This window comes from Podarcis filfolensis (genome assembly GCF_964270895.1).
Source record: "Podarcis filfolensis genome assembly, chromosome: 11".
Classification (NCBI taxonomy): domain Eukaryota; kingdom Metazoa; phylum Chordata; class Lepidosauria; order Squamata; family Lacertidae; genus Podarcis; species Podarcis filfolensis.
Genome location: NC_139613.1, coordinates 35,268,709 through 35,290,112, shown reverse-complemented (window position 1 = coordinate 35,290,112; position 21,404 = coordinate 35,268,709). Strand labels below are relative to the sequence as shown.

The window sequence follows — 21,404 nt, the reverse complement described above, 5'->3', positions numbered from 1 at the left end:
CCTCTGCATCATTGCCCGGTGCCCAATCCCCTTCTATTCACATCTAGAATGTCTCCCAGAAGAAATAAATATTATCATGCAGAATTCCTTTAGGACAACCTGACAGAAGTTAAATAGAATCCTTTGCCTTTCCAGAAGCAGAATCTTCATGTTGCCATCATTTCGTTGTTCACTAAAATATCAAGAGAATGAGCAATCTTACAGCATTTTAACAGGAAATACCCAGAAAGGCAATTTCTTTTAGAATTTCAATGAGCTTCAGGCTAACATAATCTGCAGAGGTTGGGGGGCTGAATATAAACGGAATATATCGGTATTTTAAAAAACACAATTTCTCAAAGAGAAAATAGAAAATATACTATCTGTAACACCCCCATCCTCACCCACAATACTAGATTTTGCTGCTGCTTAAAGCAAATTCTAATTCTTTTCTCTATGGGGGCTATATTAAAAATACAGTCAGATAATGGTACAGTGTCTTGACGAGACAGGCAGATACTTTTATTAATATGCCTCACAGCTCTATTCAGGTGAACTTGAACAGATATATATTATTTGGCACAGAATAGGAATTTCAGGTACCAGAGACTATAATTACGAGGTTTCCCCTTATAACTCTGCCAAATCTGCCTCATTTGGGGCCCATCAGTTACATGGCCTGCATACACAAACCTAGGGAGCTGCCATATAAGCCATCAGGCAATTGGTCTATCTAGCTTAGTGTTGTCTGTGCTGATTGGTTCATCCTGGAGTTTTTAGGGGCTGGATCTGTGACCTTCCACATGCAAAGCAATCGTTCCAATACAATGCAGCAATCACAAAATGCAGTAGGGTTGGTGAAGCCAACTTGTGTGCTTCTTAAACAAACATCATTCTCATATACTGCAGTCATAGACTCTGTACCAGTACTCTGTGATTAGAAGTATCAAAATCGCCAGGAAGATCTAACATTATCAGGATGATGCAATTACTATCTAAGTGAAGATTTTTACTGTAATACTGTATGTACAGCCTGAGTGACAAATCTAACTTGAAAGTCAGGATAGCTTATGTTCAGTGTGAAAATAGTAGGATCTAGATGCCAAATGACACAGAATGACCAGCCATTCCACAAACTTTTCCAGAAAGAAAAATGGATGTTAGCTGATCAGGGAGAAAAGTGGAGTTTCCCCCCCAAAAGACTTCGTGTTTGTTAAAACAGTTGATTCTGCTTTGATGACTAACTATGGTTTGGCTGTAATAACAAAGAACAGTATATGCTGATAGGAAGGACTGTGTAGGTGCAAAGCTAATTCACAGCAGCAAAAGTGGGCTCGAAGCAGGCCTAATTGTCTGCTTCCTATTTCGCTCCTTTGTAAACCAGGCAGAGCTGTGCTTGTGAATCAGAGGAAGAGAAATCTTGCTTCAAGGGGAGTAAAGTTAGCCTGCTGTTCCATGTTTCAGCAATGCTATTGACAGATCAACCATCAAGGTCAGTGGCTATACTCTAGAAGATGAACAATCCACAAGAGTTTGGGGTCTGCACCTCGATGATCAGTCCACCTCCTCTGTTTGTCCAAATAAAGGCTGCATTTATATTAATGCTCTCTGCTAATTTTGAATATCACTTCTTCCAGGAAAGGGCAAAACTCTCAAATTTATGATGGGCACAGTTATTTTATAGAATGCCTGGAGGACAACCAAAAAGAAAAGGAATTAAATTACTGTACTGATTTTCATATTATGTGGAAGTCTTCCTGAACAACGGGTCTGGTTGCATCAACATGATGCTGGAGTACAGCTAATCAAAATCCAGGAATCTGTTGTACAGTACAGAGTAGCAATAAGCTATCTAACTGAATCCCATTTCATTCCCAAGTATCATTGGCAACTTTTGTGCTACTTTTTTGTCAACATACAGAGTAGAAAGGCTGGATAGAAGCAAAGTAAGTAAGTGTGGCAAATGTTTGAATACAATGTTGATTTCTCACATTCCTCTCTGATCCTGAATCAGAATGATATGAAGTCCTAAGAATTCTTTATTGAGAATAGGGCAGCTTTTCATCTCCCCAATACTAGGAGCATAGAAACAAACCAAAAATGCCTCCTGGCGCCCTCCTCAAGTTCATTTAGGCACTCAATACTACTAGGCAGTGCTTTTTTTCTGGGGGGACGGAGGGGTATGCATACCCCAAAGCATTTTGTGAAGCTAATGGGAGAAGAAACCTTTTTTTTTATTAGTTTCTTCTCTAGCATGGTGAATCATCAGTTCCGTTGCTACCCCCGATGGCAGCCTCATTTGCTGTCACGGTGTTTCCTGAGTCTCAGATGGAAGCAAACGATTAATGTGTGAAGTAGGAGTTGCAATCTAGCATGGTGATTGGTCAGTTTTGTTGTTACCACCTCCGATGACATCTTCATTTCCTTTCCTGGTGATTTTCTTGAGTCAAAATGAGAGTACAGTGGTACCTCAGTTTATGAACTTAATCCGTTCCTGAAGTCCGTTCTTAAACTGAGGCTCGCTTTCCCTAATGAGGCCTTCTGCCGCTGGTGCCCTTCCACCGTTCGGCTTCCATTTTTAGACTGAGGTAAAGTTTGCAAACCAGAACATTTCTTCCGGTTTTGTAGAACCGAATTGTTCGTAAACAGGAATGTTCTTAAACCGAGGTACCACTGTATCCCTAAACATTTTTTTAAGAAAAAAGCACTGCTACTAGGCATTCAATACTACTGTAAGGTTGCTGAAAGGCTGGTAGTATACAAATAATCCAGAGTTTTGTTTGATAAAAGTTCAAATGTTAGCCTCTCTCTTGCCCAGAGAATGAATAAATTACATTAGGGATCTTTTGGAGAGGAATTTGATTTGCAAAGGGTATGTTTCTTCTATGAATTAATTATTTCTAAAAGTTTTTAACCCCTGTGGGGTTTTGTAGCAGCATTTTAACATATGTCGCCAAAAGAGTTCTTTCACTAAGGAGCTTTCTCCACACTAATCTGCTTAGTCAAAATCTCAGGGTTCTGCATATGTATGTTAAGTTTGTAATTTCATCTTTAAACATGCAAAAATGTATTCCAGAGCTGCTATCATTGTATTCCTCTTGATTTGTCAATGGAGTGACTACTGTAGGTGACTACTGCTGGGGCAAACAGTGATAAGAGCAACTGCTGCTGAGCTTCTCCTGCAGAAAGCATCTATAAGACTTAGTATCATTGAACAGCTGCTCACATGGACCAAGACCGCTGACTCAAACGACCAAACTTGGAACATGATAAGGAGGCTAGACTGTCTGAGAGCTGACAGCACCGTATTTGCAAATCTGTGATAGAATACACTGGACTGGGTTTTCCCCTCAACAGCACACTTCTTTAATTCTAGACTTCCAATACCATTGCTAAGACATTGTAACAAATTATTTAAATTGGGCTAGCCAGTGGTTGTGCCCTCCAAAATTTGTTGGACTCCCATTTCCATCCCTGACTTTTTTCTGGCAATGCTGGCTGGGGCTGACGGGAGCTGGAGTTCAACAACATCTGGAAGGCACCAAGGTAGCTACTCCTGACTTAAGTAAACATCACTTTCAAGACTGCTACTCTTCAACATGGCAAAATTTCTTTTTGACTAATTTGGACACTTGTTAAATCCCCCAATGTAGGAGGAATGCTGGTAGGTAGTTTTCAGTTTGTTTTACGATGATTTCCATGCATACCCAATAATGATCTATCACAGTGCTTTAAGAAGAAGAACCAGGATGCACAATTCATAAGCAGCAAAAGGCCTCAGGATATGCCAGTGACTTGCTAGCCATACAATCTGGAAACTCCAAGAGGATTCAGTTGATAGAAACTGAACTGCCTTTGAGTATTAAGAATTTGCTCAACAGCAACAGGAAAACAGAAGTTACATCAGTGGTGACAATGCAGCCCAGATTTTGATGCCTTTTTTAAAAATGAAATGATTAAAAAAGAAAAACATTAAGAAGAAAGAGCATCCAGCTCTACTTGCTTACAACCCAAAAATCACTATGTAATCTTTATCCCATCTTTTTCTTTTCCACATTTTTTTACTTGTTGCTAGTTTAAGTTATTATGTATATAGAACAACTGACATTGCCAAAGGTTAGATACAATATTCATATTTAGAAAATAAAACTAGTCTGATTTCTGTAAGTGTTTGTGAAAATGACTCCTCTTTATTGACGAACACATTATTCAGAACTTCTGGGAAGTTCATCTGCAGAAACTCCATTGAAATTAATAGGTGGTGCCTCTATGCGAAGAGGATTCAGTTGCCCTCATGTACACACTTCTCTTGTTATTAAAATCACTACACATATATTTTGTATGTGGTTAGGAGAGGCCTTGGTTTCAACAAATGGGTCTACCACCCTCACATGTGGCTTCAGCAAGCTTTATAATAATTTTACCTATCCTTTCTACTTCTAACTTTCCCTCAGAAGGAGATTCCTTTATGAGCTTTCCAACTGTTATTCAGTACGGAGGGGAATACCACCTTCCTTTCAATCACCAACTGGGCCCACATAAAATGCACTAAGAAGTCTTTATACATACATGGCGCGCACACACACACGATTTAGTTACATTCCACAAGGTCAAAAATCAACATCAAAAGCACAAACACTTACTGGATTCACGCCTTACTTATCGGAAATCACCACACACAGTCAAATAGTGGGTGACTCATACCTGCTGTTTCTTGACTCTGGGTTAAGCCAGGAACATAAATAATGTCAATCCACTCAAGTAAATTTTACACAGATTACATCTGAATTGAGTTATATGGCATGCTTTATTTTACCCAACAACTGAAATCAAGTCATCTGTCAGAAAGATTTTTTTAAGGGTGAAGAGAAAATAAGGAAACAGACAATGTCTTCATGGTTATAGTGTGTCTTCTCTTTTTTGGTTTTGCCTTAAAGGCCACATGATTATTAAAGATGAAATGATAACTTAATTCATATAATGCCACCACTCTGCTGGAGTAAACGAATCACTTTCTTCAAGGCAGCATTTATAGCCCTGGCACCTTCCTTTAATGTTCCTTATTTCTAACATTTATTTCCTCCTCAGAACCAGTGTATTGCAAAATATCTGACCATAATGCTGGAGTTCCTTAATCTACAGACTGATAGGATCCGGCAAGAAGCAGCAGCATGAAGATGGTTGAGTTAACCATGGCTGCTTCTTCTGTTTCCCATAGTGCGCTCGCAAAAGTTGCATGAACAGGTTTATCTAGTTTTGGTGTCTTGGATCCACTTCATCCCGACTGATACACATGGGACTTAATGCACTTCATTCCATATGATGTAAATGATGACTAACTTGTACTATTGATTTTAAAAAGTAAAGGTACCCCTGATCGTTAGGTCCAGTCACGGACGACTCTGGGGTTGTGGCACTCATCTCGCTCTATAGGCCGAGGGAGCCGGCGTTTGTCTGCAGACAGCTTCCGGGTCATGTGGCCAGCATGTCTAAGCTGCTTCTGGCAAACCAGAGCAGTGCACGGAAACGCTGTTTACCTTCCTGCCGGAGTGGTACCTATTTATTTACTTGCACTTTGACATGCTGTCAAACTGCTAGGTTGGCAGGAGCAGGGATCGAGGAATGGGAGCTCACCCCGTCACGGGGATTCGAACTGCCGACCTTCCGATCGGCAAGCCCTAGGCTCAGTGGTTTACACCACAGTGCCACCCGCGTCCCTACTATTGTTTTTAGTGAGACCTAAATTCAACAAACTTTGTTGGGATCCAACCCTATGAATTTATGTGTATTGCTGGTCTTCAGTGATGCAGATATTTAGCGTTAATTAACAAGATTCACTTGTGTCTCTTGCTTCAGCACATGCCTAGGCATGTTTCATCCTTGCAGCCAGCACATTACCCTTGGGTAATGCTTAACTTGAGAAGAAACAGCTCATGTAATTTATAGCAGCAGCTTCTCATTGGGGTTTTCTTTAGGTTTTCCCCTACCTATTCTTTGAATGATCAGCATCACTTTGAATCACACGGATAGCTCTCATATATGTGGGCATGTGTGCATGCGCTGATAGGCTTCAGTCAGTTACTAGAATGCTGTTTGAATGTCTACACTGCATCTTTGCCTATAAGGTATTAAAACCACGGCACCTAGTAGAACATCTACAGCCAAGTTCAAAATGCAGATCGAAAGCCACATTGTGCACTATGTGCATTATTTACTGGTATTCTCTGGACTAAGAATTAGCCTAGGTGTTAGCCTGTGCAAAATGCTTTTCTGAAGTTAGATTTTCATTTGTTCATTTTCCAATGATTTTTCATAATGCACAGGCCATACGAATCTCAGATAATGGCCCAAAACTTAAATCTGTGCCTACAACACCTGAAAAAGAAATCTAATTCTGATTTGTGAGTGTGGTTCAGGTACCTGACATTCAGAAATGGGTTCATACAAGAGCGCTGGCATATTTTTCTTTATTATTCTCTGTTCCAGAGTTCCTTTTAATGCTTTTGAAAATAAAGTTTAAATACAATCAATTGACATGCAGAGATGTTTGTTCCCATTTTTGAAGATAAAGAGCTCCTTCTCTTAAAAGAAATTGTAGCAACCAAATACAAAATGCTATTTTTATTTCACAAAATGAAATGTAATTGTTTAGAGCTCCCCCCCCTTACAAGAGCACTTTGTAACCAAAGGGAAGAAATATAGTGCAATCTGCTATGTTTAATGATGACACAATATCTTTAGATTGTATCTGGTTTTGAGCATTGCCACCTCCACCTCCACTGAATATCATGTCCTGTAGATGCAGCCTCCAGACAGGTGAGATTCACATTCCCGTGGCTGTGCCGATAGAATGGTCAAGCTAATTCTAGTAGACATCACAATGAGTCCATGGGAAAGAGCCTTGCAATTGGCCCCACCCATGTGGATGCATCATTGAGACATAGCTTCCATCCATGTGGGAAGGCATCAAAGATGATTGACTCTCAGATGGTTGGCTGCTTCATCAGTAGAGCACTGAATGCTAAGGAGTGATGGGGAGCTCACTCCCTTGGACCACCAAAGGTTTCGAAGTATGCGAGAAGCAAGATGCCTCGCTCAATTCTCTCTACTTTATGCCAGCTTCGGATATAAATGAAAGCAATGAGGGCAATGAAATCTCACTGGGTAAATGCCATTTTAGATACCAGAAACTGAACAAAATTGACCAAATATAATATTGGTGGGATCCCTCCACTGCATCCAAAATTTAGTTCCAAATCCCCCTTTTTTGTAGCAGTTCTAAACATGTGGCAGTAAATTACAGTTTTTGTGTTTCAGCTTATTACTTTTCAATGTTTCTGCCAAGTGCATAAAAGTAAGTAGTGAAGCATCACACACATCTGAGTGACACCACGAGTCCCTGCATGAAGTGCACATAGATCCTCTGTGCTAAAAAGCTGCATTTTCATACAGAACTAATGAAGAAGTTTCTAACTTAGCCACTTTCTGATATGCTCTTTTTTGTGAGCATGGAGGTGTTTTTGTAAAACAAACAAACAAACAAATAAATAAATAAATATGAGGTTAGGAGTGCAGACAGGCCTGTAGTTTGAGAAGCAACTCCTCAAATATCCTCCTATTATGAACTTCAGGTGTGGGGCACTTCCATACCTTTCAACATTTCTCTGATGAAAATAGCGACACCCTAAACAACAACAACAAAAACAACAACATCCCGCCCATCTGACTGGGTTGCCCCAGTCACTCTGAGTGGTTTCCAACATACATAAAAAATAATAAAACATTAAACATTAAAAAAAAAACCTTCCCTATACCTTCAAATGTCTTCTAAAGGTTGTATAGTTACTTATCTCCTTGGCTCGGATGCAACATTTCTCCAATGAAAATAAGGATATCTTACCATACCCAGGATGCAGGTGGCGCTGTGATCTAAACCACAGAGCCTAGGGCTTGCTGATCAGAAGGTCAGCGGTTCGAATCCCTGCAACGGGGTGAGCTCCTGTTCTTCAGTCCCTGCTACTGCCAACCTAGCAGTTCAAAAGGACGTCAAAGTGCAAGTAGATAAACAGGTACCGCTCCGGCGGGAAGGCAAACGGCGTTTCCGTGTGCTGCTGTGGTTCACCAGAAGCGGCTTAGTCATGCTGGCCACATGACTCGGAAGCTGTACACCAGCTCCCTTGGCCAGTAAAGCAAGATGAGCGCTGCAACGCCAGAGTCGTTCGCGACTGGACCTAATGGTCAGGGGTCCCTTTACCTTTACCTTACCAGCATTTATCTGACTAAAATAGGGATGTCCTAAGGAAAAGCAGGATATTTCAGGATCAAATCAGAAACTGGGATGCCTTCTGTAAATCTGGGCCTGTCCCTGGAAGATAGGGAAACTTGGAGGGTCTGCCCTCCACCCCACATTTAGATTGGGACTGTGCTGGGAGCAAAGGGTTAAAGCTCCCCCTCCATGGCCTTGATCTGGCTTAAGCTCCTATTTGTTAAATAAAATCATGCTAGCTGTCATAGTGCAAAGCTAAATGATGAGAATAATGCCATGTCTAGTTTGGTCCCAAGAGAAGATCTGCACTGGCTTTGTAAAATGTATTTTACACCTACACTTCCCATCTTCCTTTAAGTACGTTAGAAAATGTTTTATTTGCAGAATTGGGAACATCAGTCGTTCATATTGAGATTTTTCTCCACCTCTGCCTAAGTTCAGTCCTTCTATTTACTTTCTGTGTTTTCACAGCACATGCTGTTGTTTCAACATTTCATTTGCGGAATCGAAATGGAGGAACAAATAAAGGTACAAATTGTGAAGTATAGCCAGAAGGCTTTGACAGAAAGAACAGCAGGACTACTTCATCTTTATAGCATTTGATTCAGTGACACTGCAACTGACAAGGTTTCTGCTCTGAGCATTTAATTCTGCAATTTAAAGTACTATTCAACAAAACATAAAAGGAAGTATGTCTGATTCAGTGGTCATACACATTCTTCACAAAATATAATGTGACATAAACCCTACTGAATATGATTTTACTGTTAATGTTGCTATTTTGCTACCTGTCCAACTGCTATGCATATGTATGAAATACAGCTATTATTGCAGTTTGCAGGTGCTGGGGCCTCAATCTTTATCAGTGAGCAATTAACAATCCATTATCTGCAATAGGAAGTGAGCTCCGGGGTTTTAAATTCACCACACAGTTGTCCATAAACTGTGTTTATGTTGCGCAAATGAAACAAAAAGTAACAGCACAAGGAGTAGATTATTCTGAAACCAACCAATATTGTTTGGTCATCACATTCTTTTCCCATTCCATTATATTCTGCTAACTACCTCTTGCCTCATCAGGTTGGGGGAGAATGAAAAGCTTTTGTAGACCGATATGAATCCATAGAAAAGCTGCCGAGACTTTGAATGAGGACCGTTATAGCTTTCATAATGGCTTTTGTAATTGTGTTTTAATATTTTGTCCTACTCAACCTTTTTAGATAAGGTAAAGAAAGGTAAATGAGTATGCCAAAATCAAACAGCAGGCCACCCATTTATTTGTATTTAAGAAGGTTTCTGGGTTATTATATAAAGATTTACACTGCACTGCTTTTATAATTTTGGAGTAAATAATGGGAGAGACACTACACAGCAACAGTTAAAGAGGAAGAAATGGCTTAGGTTGCAATCATGTGAGTGCTTATGGGGAAAAGCTCCAATAAATGATCAATCAATTACACGTCACTTCCAAAAAATCAGCTCCCATGGTTGGACTTGCTTCTGTGTAATTATGGATAGGATAGGGGAAAATAAAAGTCATGGCATCAATTATCTTGGTAATCATAAGATTCCTAAAAACATGCCAGAATCAACCAAAAAGTTGGTCATGCAGGAGCAACTTCATTGCACTTTTGCATGGACACTAACTCATAGAGTAATTATGTGTCTCTGCGTGCAGGGAAGTTCCTAACTCACAGGAGGTTTGAGACCCATCAACTACCCTCATCTGGATTAGGCAACCTGTTAAAGCCATTCCCAGGGTGTGGCCGCTGTCACATGCTGACAGCTTCTAGGAGCCACAGGTGGGAGCTGAATGGAGGGTGGGGACCAGAGGTGGACAAACAGCCCCAGAAGGAGCATGTTGTGTCCCCCACCAGAGGCACTACTACTCCCCTAACACCCCAACCCCCACAAACATGCCCATTCATTGTTTTTAATGGAACTACAGATTTATGTTATTGACTGAGGCCAGCAGAGGCAACGGGTGTCTGGAGAGGCAACCAGGAAGAGGACCACTCCAATGAGACTGTTTGTGGACACACAATACCCTGATTAGTTCATATTATGAGATTGGCTGGCCTCCCTGCCATTCTCTTAGGCTGGTCCACCAGAGCACCCGGACAACTTTTCCCCATGCACCACTATCAGTCACCACTGAAGTGTTCCCTCTTAAGACCAGCTCTTTTCTTGCAGCAGCACAGCACCTATTTGCTGTTTTCAACATCTGGGTATACATGATAGTTTCTGAGGTGTAAGGCAATACAGTGGTACCTTGGGTTAAGTACTTAATTCGTTCCAGAGGTCCGTTCTTAACCTGAAACTGTTCTTAACTTGAAGCACCACTTTAGCTAATGGGGCCTCCTGCTGCTGCTGCGCTGCCGGAGCACGATTTCTGTTCTTATCCTGAAGCAAAGTTCTTAACCCGAGGTAATATTTCTGTGTTAGCGGAGTCTGTAACCTGAAGCGTATGTAACCCGAGGTACCACTGTACATGTGTTTCGTTATTTATCTGTTTGAAACATTTATATCTTACCTGCCCAAGGCTCAAGTCAGCTTTCAACAGTTCATAAACATTAAAAGTAACATTAATAGCAATAATAAATAAATACCATAGAATCAACAGTGGCAGAAACACAGGGCCTCAAATAATGCCCACATAGCAGCCCCAGGCCTTTCAGAGGATGTACATTGTGCATTGTCTCTGAAAAGCTGAACAAACAGACCTGTTTCAAGCTCCACCAATGGAGTCATTCCACAGCCTGTGAGCAGCTATGGTAAAGATCCTTACCACAGACAGCATTTCTAGCAGTCTGGACGCATGGAGCAAGATGTAAAGAGTATCTGGGCTCATATAAGGAGAGGTGGTATCTGAGGAAATGGGGGTCTCAGGCCATAAAGAGCTTTAACAGTAAGCGCCATGTGGAAATGTCACCTAGCCTGTCCTACTCTTCCTAAACTAGCCTTCAGCCTTGAGGTGAGGTGGAAAATGCTGTCCCATTACCAGTATTGAAGTAAGATTCAACTGTCAGCCTAGCTGGCCTTTGTATAAGTCCACTTACCCCCTTTTAGGGGTGCGGCGACTTTGCGGAATGGCCAGCGCCTCTCCTCCATGATGCAAGGCTATGTGTCAGGGTCTGATCCTTGCTAGAGCACGAGCTTCAGCTCTTGTTCCCGGCTTGAAATCCTGCTCTGTGACAGCCTGCTGAATTGGCAAATGGCAGGCTGGCTTGGAGGGCTGGGCTATCGGGGGTGGACTTGAGGTCCTTCAGGTCCACTCCTGGGGGGATTTAAAACAGCCCGCTTCAGCCCCCGACACCCAGCTCTTGTTTGTCAGATCAAGATTGCTGGACTTTGTTGGATCAAGTTCAGCGCAAGACCAGGGGATTTTTCTGGATAGCAAGTGTGGGATCTACGAGTGCGGCCAGTGTTGAAGTAAAATTCAACTGTCAGCCTGGTTGGCCTTTGTACAAGAATTTGGGGAAAGGTGCTTTCTTTTCCATTGCCTCAGGTGGCAAAATGTCTTGGGCTGGTCCTGCACTTTACAAAACATGAAAAGAATTAATTTCATGTACTACATATATCTTGTCTTCTTGTTTCTAGATAAGATTAGCATTAAGGGTCTAATAATCACGAGAGAGACTGTACAACAAACACACAAATTGCTTGGATACAAAATAACTAGCAGATGCGAGCTGAAACAAGCTGAGGCCAAATGTGCACAATTGACTCTGTGTTAGTCCTTGATCCACCTACACAGCCACAACACCTCCTGCCAATTATTTGACTTAAGGTTTTAATCATCTCTTCTCCTCTTTGCTGTCCTTCATATTGACATGAATAGCTTTCACAGATGCCTGTGCAGTGGGCATTATTAACATTCAACAGTGTATTATCAACATCACTGCTGCATCTTTGAATTTTTGGGCATTCACACATATGCGTGGGATTGCCAGCATTTGCATGCTTGACAGTCACCAAATCTGAGACATTAATAGTCACACACACACACACACACACACACACACACACACACACACCAGGTTCTGAATTTGTTCTACAAACAAGAAAGGTAATTTAAGTAACTTCAAAGCTACCTAGGCCAATTTGTGTGTGGTACATGCTCCCCCCAGCCCCCCAGTAAAGATTGCTTATTACTTGTACAATCTCCATTTAATTTTTGGTTGTTTTGGCAATCTGTGCTCAGCTTCCAGACTGTGTTGTAGGAAAATGGGTGTTTTGCCAACCTCGCCACTATGTTCCTTAGCACTAGCACTAAACGCTTTGTGGGGATCGTGAATAATTTTGGAAATCCCCATCTGAGTTGTTGACACAATCAGCACCTTTCAGTTCCATCTGATTTTTTTTTAAAAAAACCCGTATATTGAAGTTGTACATTGTTTAGGTATTTAGCCATTTCTGAGAACACCCTGGGTTATATTGCAGAAGGAGAGCACATGCTGTGTGCAAAAATAAATAAATAAATCACACATTTTCCTCACTTGAATAAAAAGAAAGCGGGTGACTACAACTCCCATCAGCCAAAGCCATCATGGATTATGCAATGTTAGAAGTTCAAAGTTGAAAACATGTTGAAAGCATGAGAGAATACACTGAAACACTGGGCGTATTCCAGCCAAAGTTAATAACTTTTAAATCTCATTTATTTCATGGGAGACATTTGGGAACATGCTGAACTGTCTTTCTGAAATGAATGGGACTTTATGCTGCTTAACATTGGCTGGATTGAGCCCACAATATCAGGAAATGAAAACTGAAAATAATTATAAGAAAGATATGCCAGCACAGATGTAGTCTTTAAAGGAGGTCTTTTCATGTTTTGACTTATGCTGCTCCATACACCCACTCACCCCAGCTGATTTTTGTCACACTTTTCAAGAGGGTTTCTAAACCAGAACTTAATTAATGTTTAATAAGACCACCATTTTTACTTATACTCTGCCATTAGCTATCTAAACTGACTGTACCTCATTAGGCTGAAATCTTGTGGATCAAAACCAGCTTAAAAAATGTAAAAAAAGTAAATCTCAAAGAAAACATGCACCATTAATCAGTAGATTACATTCAATCAACAAAATTATTATAATATTTTATTTTAAAAAGCCAAGTTTGGTTGCAGTTGACAGTTAAATCTCAAAGTGTACCTCTGGTGTATAGTTAATGGGACTGTAAAAATAGTGTTTTAATGGGACTGACAGACATACATTCTTCCAACTGCATAGAATAGACATGCTGCTTACTCAAGACCCAATAATATCCTAAGCCAGCTTCGGATGAATCATACATTCAATTTAAGCAGAGACACCATTTTACAAATGTGAAAGAATTCAGTGCCCTGATTTCCTACTGATCAAAACTTCACTGCTTTATGTCAGAGGAAGACAGGGGATCCAAACAAAAGAAACACACATAAAAGTAAATCAGGCAGAGAGAATACATAAAACAACCGGTATTTTACCTTAGCATGGTTCCTCAAAATGGATTAAGGGATCAGGTCACCCATTGCCTGAAGACAATTTCTTAAAACTGAATTACTCTGGAACTTCTGTTGGTAAATGTCCTCCTGGTGGAGCTTTCTTAAAAATGGGAAGCCTATCTGATTATGCCCTCTGGACAGCTGCATAAAAGTCACTGAAAGTTTAAAATACTGCTACCCTACTACTAGAAGAATAGGCTATTTACAAGTCAGTCTTTGACCAAAGGCCAAATCCCCATCTACCACTGCAGTGTAGTTCTTTAAACCTTAGGCTGGCATGTTGCTGTGTTCCCAGGCTTAAAATATCTTGCTTTGAACTGAAGAGCTAAAGTATGCAATGCACAGCCTTCCTGGAGAAATCCAAATGTGAGTTGCTTCTCCTACAAAGTCTTTTGCATTATGCACCTGGGGCATAGTGCACATGAATAAAAAAAAACCCTCCACATGGCTCCCCCCCCCCTCCCCGCTCAACCTCATATATTTTTAAATCGTTCCACTTAGCAAGAACAGAAAGATTGCTTGTGAAGATCTTTGGTAAAATAGATTTTTAAAAAAATTTAAAAAATGGCATTTTATTGCTTTAGGAGTAAACAAGATACGGAGTCGTGCCTGATTGTTTATCTGAAATATTACGCCAGCTCTGCCTTGGGCTAATTCACAGATTAGACCCCACCAGAGAGCCTCTGTTTCTGCAAGCATTATGTCTCTTAAGTGGTCCTTAGGATTCCCTGTCAACGACAGAGTCCCAGCATTCATAAGCACTGGCAGATTGCATAGGAAAGATGATAAAAAGAAGCGCCATTAGATGGTGAGAGACAAGACATCAGGAGGTGCAATCGTTTCAATAAGCAGGTCATTTTTCATAAAATTCACAGTGTGAGAAGCTTAACATTGCTTAAATGAAAAAACCCTACAAAATGAACGCACATTACTGTAGAACTGTTCATATATCTACTGTACAGATTGAAAGTAAACTTCAGAGGCATTGCTATGGAAGATGGGAATTTTCAGAGGCTTTGAGAGGCTGGGTCTCTTCAGATAAATACCCCCTCCCCCGTTGCCCCAAACAGTTCCTTGTGCTGGGCAATCACTTGCAGTCTGTTAAGTACTGCAAGCAAATAGGCTCCATCTCCAGGCCATTCTTCTTCAGTGATGTGTGAAGATGTTAGCTGGAGAAGAAATTTGGGCACTGGGGTGAAGGATCAGGGAAGAGAAGAGTCATCGGACAATCTGCTGCTGCACTTTTAATGTCAGCACTACATGGGGATCATCTATCTTGGGTGTGGTCCTTTACTAATGGGGAGGAACTGATTGGCGAAGTGAACATGAGCCAACAGTGTGATGAAGCAGCAAAAATGCTACTTTAGGTTGCATCAACAGAAGTATACTGTCCAAATTAAGGGAAGCAATTGTACCACTCTATTTCTCCTTGGTTAGACCTCAGCTGGAGTACTGTGTCCAGATCTGTGCGCCACAATTTAAGAAGGATATTGGTGAGCTGGAAAGTGTGCAGAGGAAGGCAACCAAGATGATCAAGGTTTTGGAAACCAAGCCTTAAAAGGAACTGTTGAGGGAGTTGGGAATGTTTAACCTGGGAAAGAGGAGACTGAGATGAGATAGAAGATGGAGCAAGCTTGTTTTCTCTGGCTCCAGAGGGCAGGACACAAACCAAGGGATTCAATCTACAAGAATGGAGATTCCAACTAATCAGGAAGAACTTTCTGACAGCAAGAGCTCTATGACAGTGGAACAGGCTCCAGTGAGAGGTGGTAGACTCTCCGTCTTTGAAGGTTTTTAAGCAGAAGTTGGGTGGCCACCTATCATGTATGATCTAGTAGAGATTCCTGTATTGCAGGGGGTTAGACTATATGACTATATGACTCTCAGTGTCTCTTCCAACTCTACAATTCTATGATAAAATTTTAAATAAAAATAAAGATATTTGTGAAAATAACAATAGAAATGCACTTACATTAGGAGAAATTGCTTAAAAAATGCACACGTTAATCAAAACTGCATACAAAAATTGTTTCTGTTAGGAGAAATTCATAGTAAAAGGCTGAAGAATTTTATTGAGCTTTTTTTTTTTTTTAAAAAAAACCTTTTTGCAAATTGTTGCAGAAATGTGAAAAACTGCAGAGCCACTGTGGGCAGAGTGGATGAAAAGAGAGGGGCACATCTGCCACCCTGCACTCATTGGAAGGAGGGTGGCATGAAAAGGCAGCTACACAAATAAATCCTTAACTGGCTTTACCTCAACAAAGAAATACTGATTTTCAGGAGTGGCTGGTGTGGTAGCAACACAGAATTGACCTCTCGCACCAGTGTCACTGCCTCTTATGAGGACAGTGTAGGGGATGGGGCAGGGCGATGGTGAGGTTAAACAAGGGTAGTGGAGAGGTTAGGGTGGTGCAGGCTCCTGCTGCTATGACCCCCCCCAAAAAATTGCCCCTGCTTTGTCTTGCTCCCATACTACTCTCCTAAACAGCTGTGATACCACTGTTGGGAGGCTGGCTCTGTGGCAGCACCCCAGGGGCTGCTCTTGCTTTTTAAACCTTGGCTGTGCAGTTAGCATTTATACTACACAAGATGCGCTCTCTCTCTCTCTCTCTCTCTCTCTCTCTCTCTCTTATTATTTATTTAGTGTACAGAGCATGCATATTCACTTGGTGTTGCTTGCAAACATGGTACAAATGACTGCACCAACATATGCCTCTATTTAAACATGTGAATTTACAATGATATTGTACCTTGAAATAATCTTATATTTATGTGTTATGCTGTTGTACTGTATGCTGCCTCTGAATCAGAAATATGCACACATGGCGGTAGGCTGCCAGAGTGCCGCTGCATGCGTCTATATCTATATCATCTATATCTATATTTCTGCTGCCTGAGTATAAGCATAGCTGCCCAAGAGGTGGCTGGCACTCTTAATTTGGAGGGGCCTGACCAGCTGTTTATAGAGGAATGGCCAAAATCCACCCAAACCAATGAGTAGTTCAGTCAAAGCTAAATCCAGAAATCCAGTGTTAAGAATCATGTGCACAGCACCTTGCGCATGCATTGTGTTCACTCTGGTAGGGGGACAGACATGTGAACTGTTGCCTCCATGCACACTTCAGCCATGATAGATCAAGACCAATGTGTTTCTAAAACTCACTACTCATGCTGAGCCCACATGGAAATGATAGATTATACTTAAATCAACAAATTAAGGTTATGTACACATTGTTGGCTTAAAATGCAGCTAGGTTGTTCTTTTTCTCAATTCAGATTGAACCTGGTTTGGGGGGGAAATGCCTCAAAATGCAGTATTCCATAGGAAATGACAGGATACATACGGGATACGGATTGTAGCTAATACCATGCATATACTGCTTCCCAAACCAGTTCTGGGAGCCCACTGGATGAGAAGTAAATGGGAGTGTGTACACAGCCTAAAATGTGCTGCAGTGGGATTTAAGCATGTATCTGACATTCTTTGTAAATGAGGGTTTGGTTTAGAAATGAGAACAGTGTCTTTTATTAGAGCACTTTTCTTTTGTTGAGCTAAAGAATGTCTTTATAAACAGATGCAATTTCAGCTTGAAGATTCCATAAAATGAAAAAATGTCCCAAGATTCTGCTATCTGCCTCAATAGTTAATTAAATTTGACATGGAAGCATGTGGATTTTAATCATTTGAACTTGGCCCTTATAGAGTGAGTCGTTAACTTGTTGGCAATCATGGTTTTGTCACACAACTAAGAAAATTCAAACAGTTTTCTTTGAAGAAATATGTAGGAGGGAATAGCAATCTTTTGGGTGTTGCTATATAATATTTTTCAGTGAATTAATAATACTTTGGACTTGTACAGCCTCTGCTACTGGTGGTTCTGAAATAAGGAAAAGAATGACAGATTCAAGATTTTAACTGAGATACCCATGAGAATTCAACAGGCGCCATAAAAAAGAGACAAGAAAGTGAGAAGATATTTTTCAGGGTCTTTTTTTTTTTTTTGCATCTCAGTGAAAATAGAAGTTCTCTAGGGGACTTCTCTGCAACTTGCCAAGGAGCTGAGATTTAGTCATCCTAACCTAATGACAGCCATCAATGAAACTTGGTATCTTTCAGCTGTCAGCTTGAAGAAAGAGCCAAAAGTGAAAATGGAAAGAGAGTCTTTTTTATGTTATTTTATTTTTAGGTTGTTGGGTTATCGTTATCTGACAATTATCATTTTACAGAAAATAACAACTTGATGCCAAAACAAAATTGCCACAGTGATGTACTGCTGCCATGTTCATTCCTAAGGCGGGGGGATATGTATAATAGCATAAAAGCAAAATAGTAAGAATTTAGATGTCAGTTCCAAAGATGTATGGGGGGGGGGACTTGAATTCCTGGGTGTTGTCCAATTATAGCATTTTTAACCTCCAAAACTGTGATTTTTATTTAGCTCATGTGTTAATATGCAGATATCTGGGGCTGCCCTTGATTTCTGTGTGAAATGACAGTTCCTTGAGAACACAGCAATATAACAGAGGTTTCCTGTGGAGCAGGGTGCATATTATTTTCATCCTAAAGCTGCACACAATTCAGCGTGCTGATTTAAATCCCCGTCTGCAATCCTAAACATACTCATGTGGGAGAAAGCAGCATTGAACTCAGTGGGACTTACTTCTGAGCAAACCTGGAGAGGATTACACTGCAAATGGCCTGAAGCCTAGCCCCAGTCCTATACTCAAATGTCATGTCATTGGTGCTGAAACAAGGAAAAGGAACCTCCAAGTCACAGGTGGGGAACCTCAGGGCCAGGAACTAAATGGGGTCTTCCTGGCCTCTCCAATCTTTTGGACTCTCTCCAGGATGCCCCCCCTCACTGGCTCAGCTTCAGCACCCTGCTGGAGTGCTTCTAATTGGTTAGAATGTGTCACGTCCTCTTCAGCTGCAATGATGCCTCTTGTTTCTCTACCACTTGTAGTCTGCTGTACAAAGGAGAGAGTCACATTTGTTCCTCTGCCCACATTTTGTCTCTAGCCATGCTCCTGGAAGGTTGCTCACAAGAGAGTGTTATCCTCAGGCTGAAAAAGTTCCCCCACCTCTAAGCTCTAAGTATCATATATGCTTTTTTGCTAACAGTATCTGGAGAGCACAGATCATAGTGCTTTGTTTGAAACTGCCTAGCCTCCTTTTCTTCTTTCCTGCTATGTGAGTACCCCCAGTATCCGAAGTATGGTAGGCACAGGATCTAGAGCCTTCTCAGATGTGTTGCTCCATCCATGAAAAATTAGTCAGCAAGGACCACCTGGCCATCTTTTCCTTCTTCTTTTGCAACATGATGATGCTCTTCTAAATCTTCAGTCCCAGGCTATATTTCCCCATACTTTGCCTGGGCTCTGAAATCTTCGAAGGAGGCCCTTCTCACAGTCCCGTCACCCTCATAGGCACAGTTGGTGGGGACACAGGAGAGCATCTTCTCAGTGGCTTCTCACTGAATCTGGAACTCCCTAGAGAAGCTAGACTGGTTCCCTCCTTGTCGTCCTTCTGCCAGCAAACAGGTGAAGACTGTTTTAGTATAACAGATTTTTGTGAACTTTTTAAAAAAAGGAAAAAGCTTTTAATGGTGCTGTGCTGTTTTTACTATCTGTTTTTTAATAGATTTATTTTTATATTTTAATTCTATTATAGCTTAATTACTTTTTGACTATTACCTTTTATATGTTTTTATCTTTTTGTGTTTTCTGTGTGTTGCTAGACTGGTGACTGGGGGCGGCCGCCGAGACCATATAACACCGGTCTTGAAAGACCTACATTGGCTCCCAGTACGTTTCCGAGCACAATTCAAAGTGTTGGTGCTGACCTTTAAAGCCCTAAACGGCCTCGGTCCAGTATACCTGAAGGAGAGTCTCCACCCCCATCATTCTGCCCGGACGCTGAGGTCCAGCGCCGAGGGCCTTCTGGCGGTTCCCTCATTGCGAGAAGCAAAGCTACAGGGAACCAGGCAGAGGGCCTTCTCGGTAGTGGCGCCCGCCCTGTGGAACGCCCTTCCAGCAGATGTCAAAGCGATAAACAACTACCTGACATTCAGAAGACATCTTAAGGCAGCCCTGTTCAGGGAAGTTTTTAACGTGTGATATTTTACTGTATTTTTGGTTTTTATGGAAGCCGCCCAGAGTGGGCGGGGTATAAATAATAAATTATTATTATTATTATTATATAAGCCACCTTGAGTCCCGGTCTGGAAAAATGGTGGGATATAAATAAATATGATGATGATGATGATGGTGATGATGATGATACCCTTCCAAAGTTAAGTTGATCAGGTTTTGCTTTTGTAGGTTATTGTTTGTGTGTTATGATTGTTATGGGTTGGATTTTAGATATGTTTTTATTATTTGATTATTTGATTTTTTTGCATGCTGTTTATATATTATAAACTACTTTAGGTATAAGTGCAATGAAAAGCAACTCTTTATTTATTGACTTTTTAGTCCACCCTGGCCATCTCTTAATGTTCAGTGAGTGTAATATTTAGACAAATATAATTACACATGGGGAGGAACCCAAGTGAAATAGATAGAGCAACCCAATCCTCTGCAAGTGAAATATGAAGACATACCAAAATCCATCCATGGGCTTGGCAGCTTCTCAAGTGTACTCAGACTACACAAATGTGTAAACTCCTCTGGTGTACTGATGTAGCCTGATGACAGCTTCATGCAGTGATGTAGCCTGATGACAGCATCAACGTCTGTGAGCTGCATGCACAGAGAAACTTAATGCAGCTTAAGAAGATGTAATAATACAACCTGGGTGCTTTATTAAAATAATTAAAAATATTTTAATTATTATCATTTATTATTATTTATTAAAAGTCTATACTGCCCTTCATCCAAGGATCACAGGGTAGTTTACAATATAAAAACACAAAATACATAATAACAAACAAAAACAACAGGTGATGATGGCTATGTACCACCTCTGAGTACTAGTTGCTGCGGCTTGTAAAAGGAGAAGGTTGTTGCACTCATTCCCCATTCGTGGGCTTCCCATAGGCATCTGATTCATCACTATGAGTATAGAATGCTGGACTAGAAAGGCCTTTGGTCTGATCCCCCAGGGCTCTGACATTCTTTGGCTTCTGCACCTATGTAAGTAAAAACAACAGCCCTTTTAACAGCCCCTTCAGGTTTTGAGAGTCTTAAAATAGCCATTTAGAAATCTAGTGTGGACATAACCAGTGGTGGACCTACATTTTGGGGGCCCTAAAGCTTGAACTGTTACGGGGGCCCCCAGTGGCGTAGCGTGGGGGGTGCAGGGGGGCCAGCCGCACCGGGTGCAACATCTGGGGGTTAGGGTTAGGGGGCGCAAATCCACGGGTTAGGGGGCGCAAATTACTTGCCTTGCCCCGGGTGCTGACAACCCACACTACGCCACTGGGGGCCCCTTCGCAACCAGCAATGAGGTCTGGGGAACCACTGTTATCTTCTTCAGTAGGGTCGCTCCATGACAGATCATGACAAATTTTCCAGGACTTTACATTTTTGGTATCCACTTAAGTACTTCTGTGAACTCTTCTAGGGACTTGACCTCTAGCAAAAAGGGAGAAAAATACATTTGCCACATAACGGCTAACTTACCATGGCACTCCACCTTTATAACACCCATGGGCGTAGCCAAGG

The 21,404-nt window shown here is 41.2% G+C and overlaps 1 long non-coding RNA gene across 1 annotated transcript; it reads left to right on the top strand.

Annotated features, from left to right (window-relative positions):
• Positions 1-6,948: 6,948 nt before the first annotated feature.
• LOC310745207 lies at positions 6,949-8,944 on the top strand. Its single transcript, XR_014540024.1, has 2 exons — positions 6,949-7,049; positions 8,717-8,944. It is a non-coding gene; the product is annotated as an uncharacterized lncRNA (long non-coding RNA).
• The last annotated feature ends 12,460 nt before the right edge of the window (positions 8,945-21,404 follow it).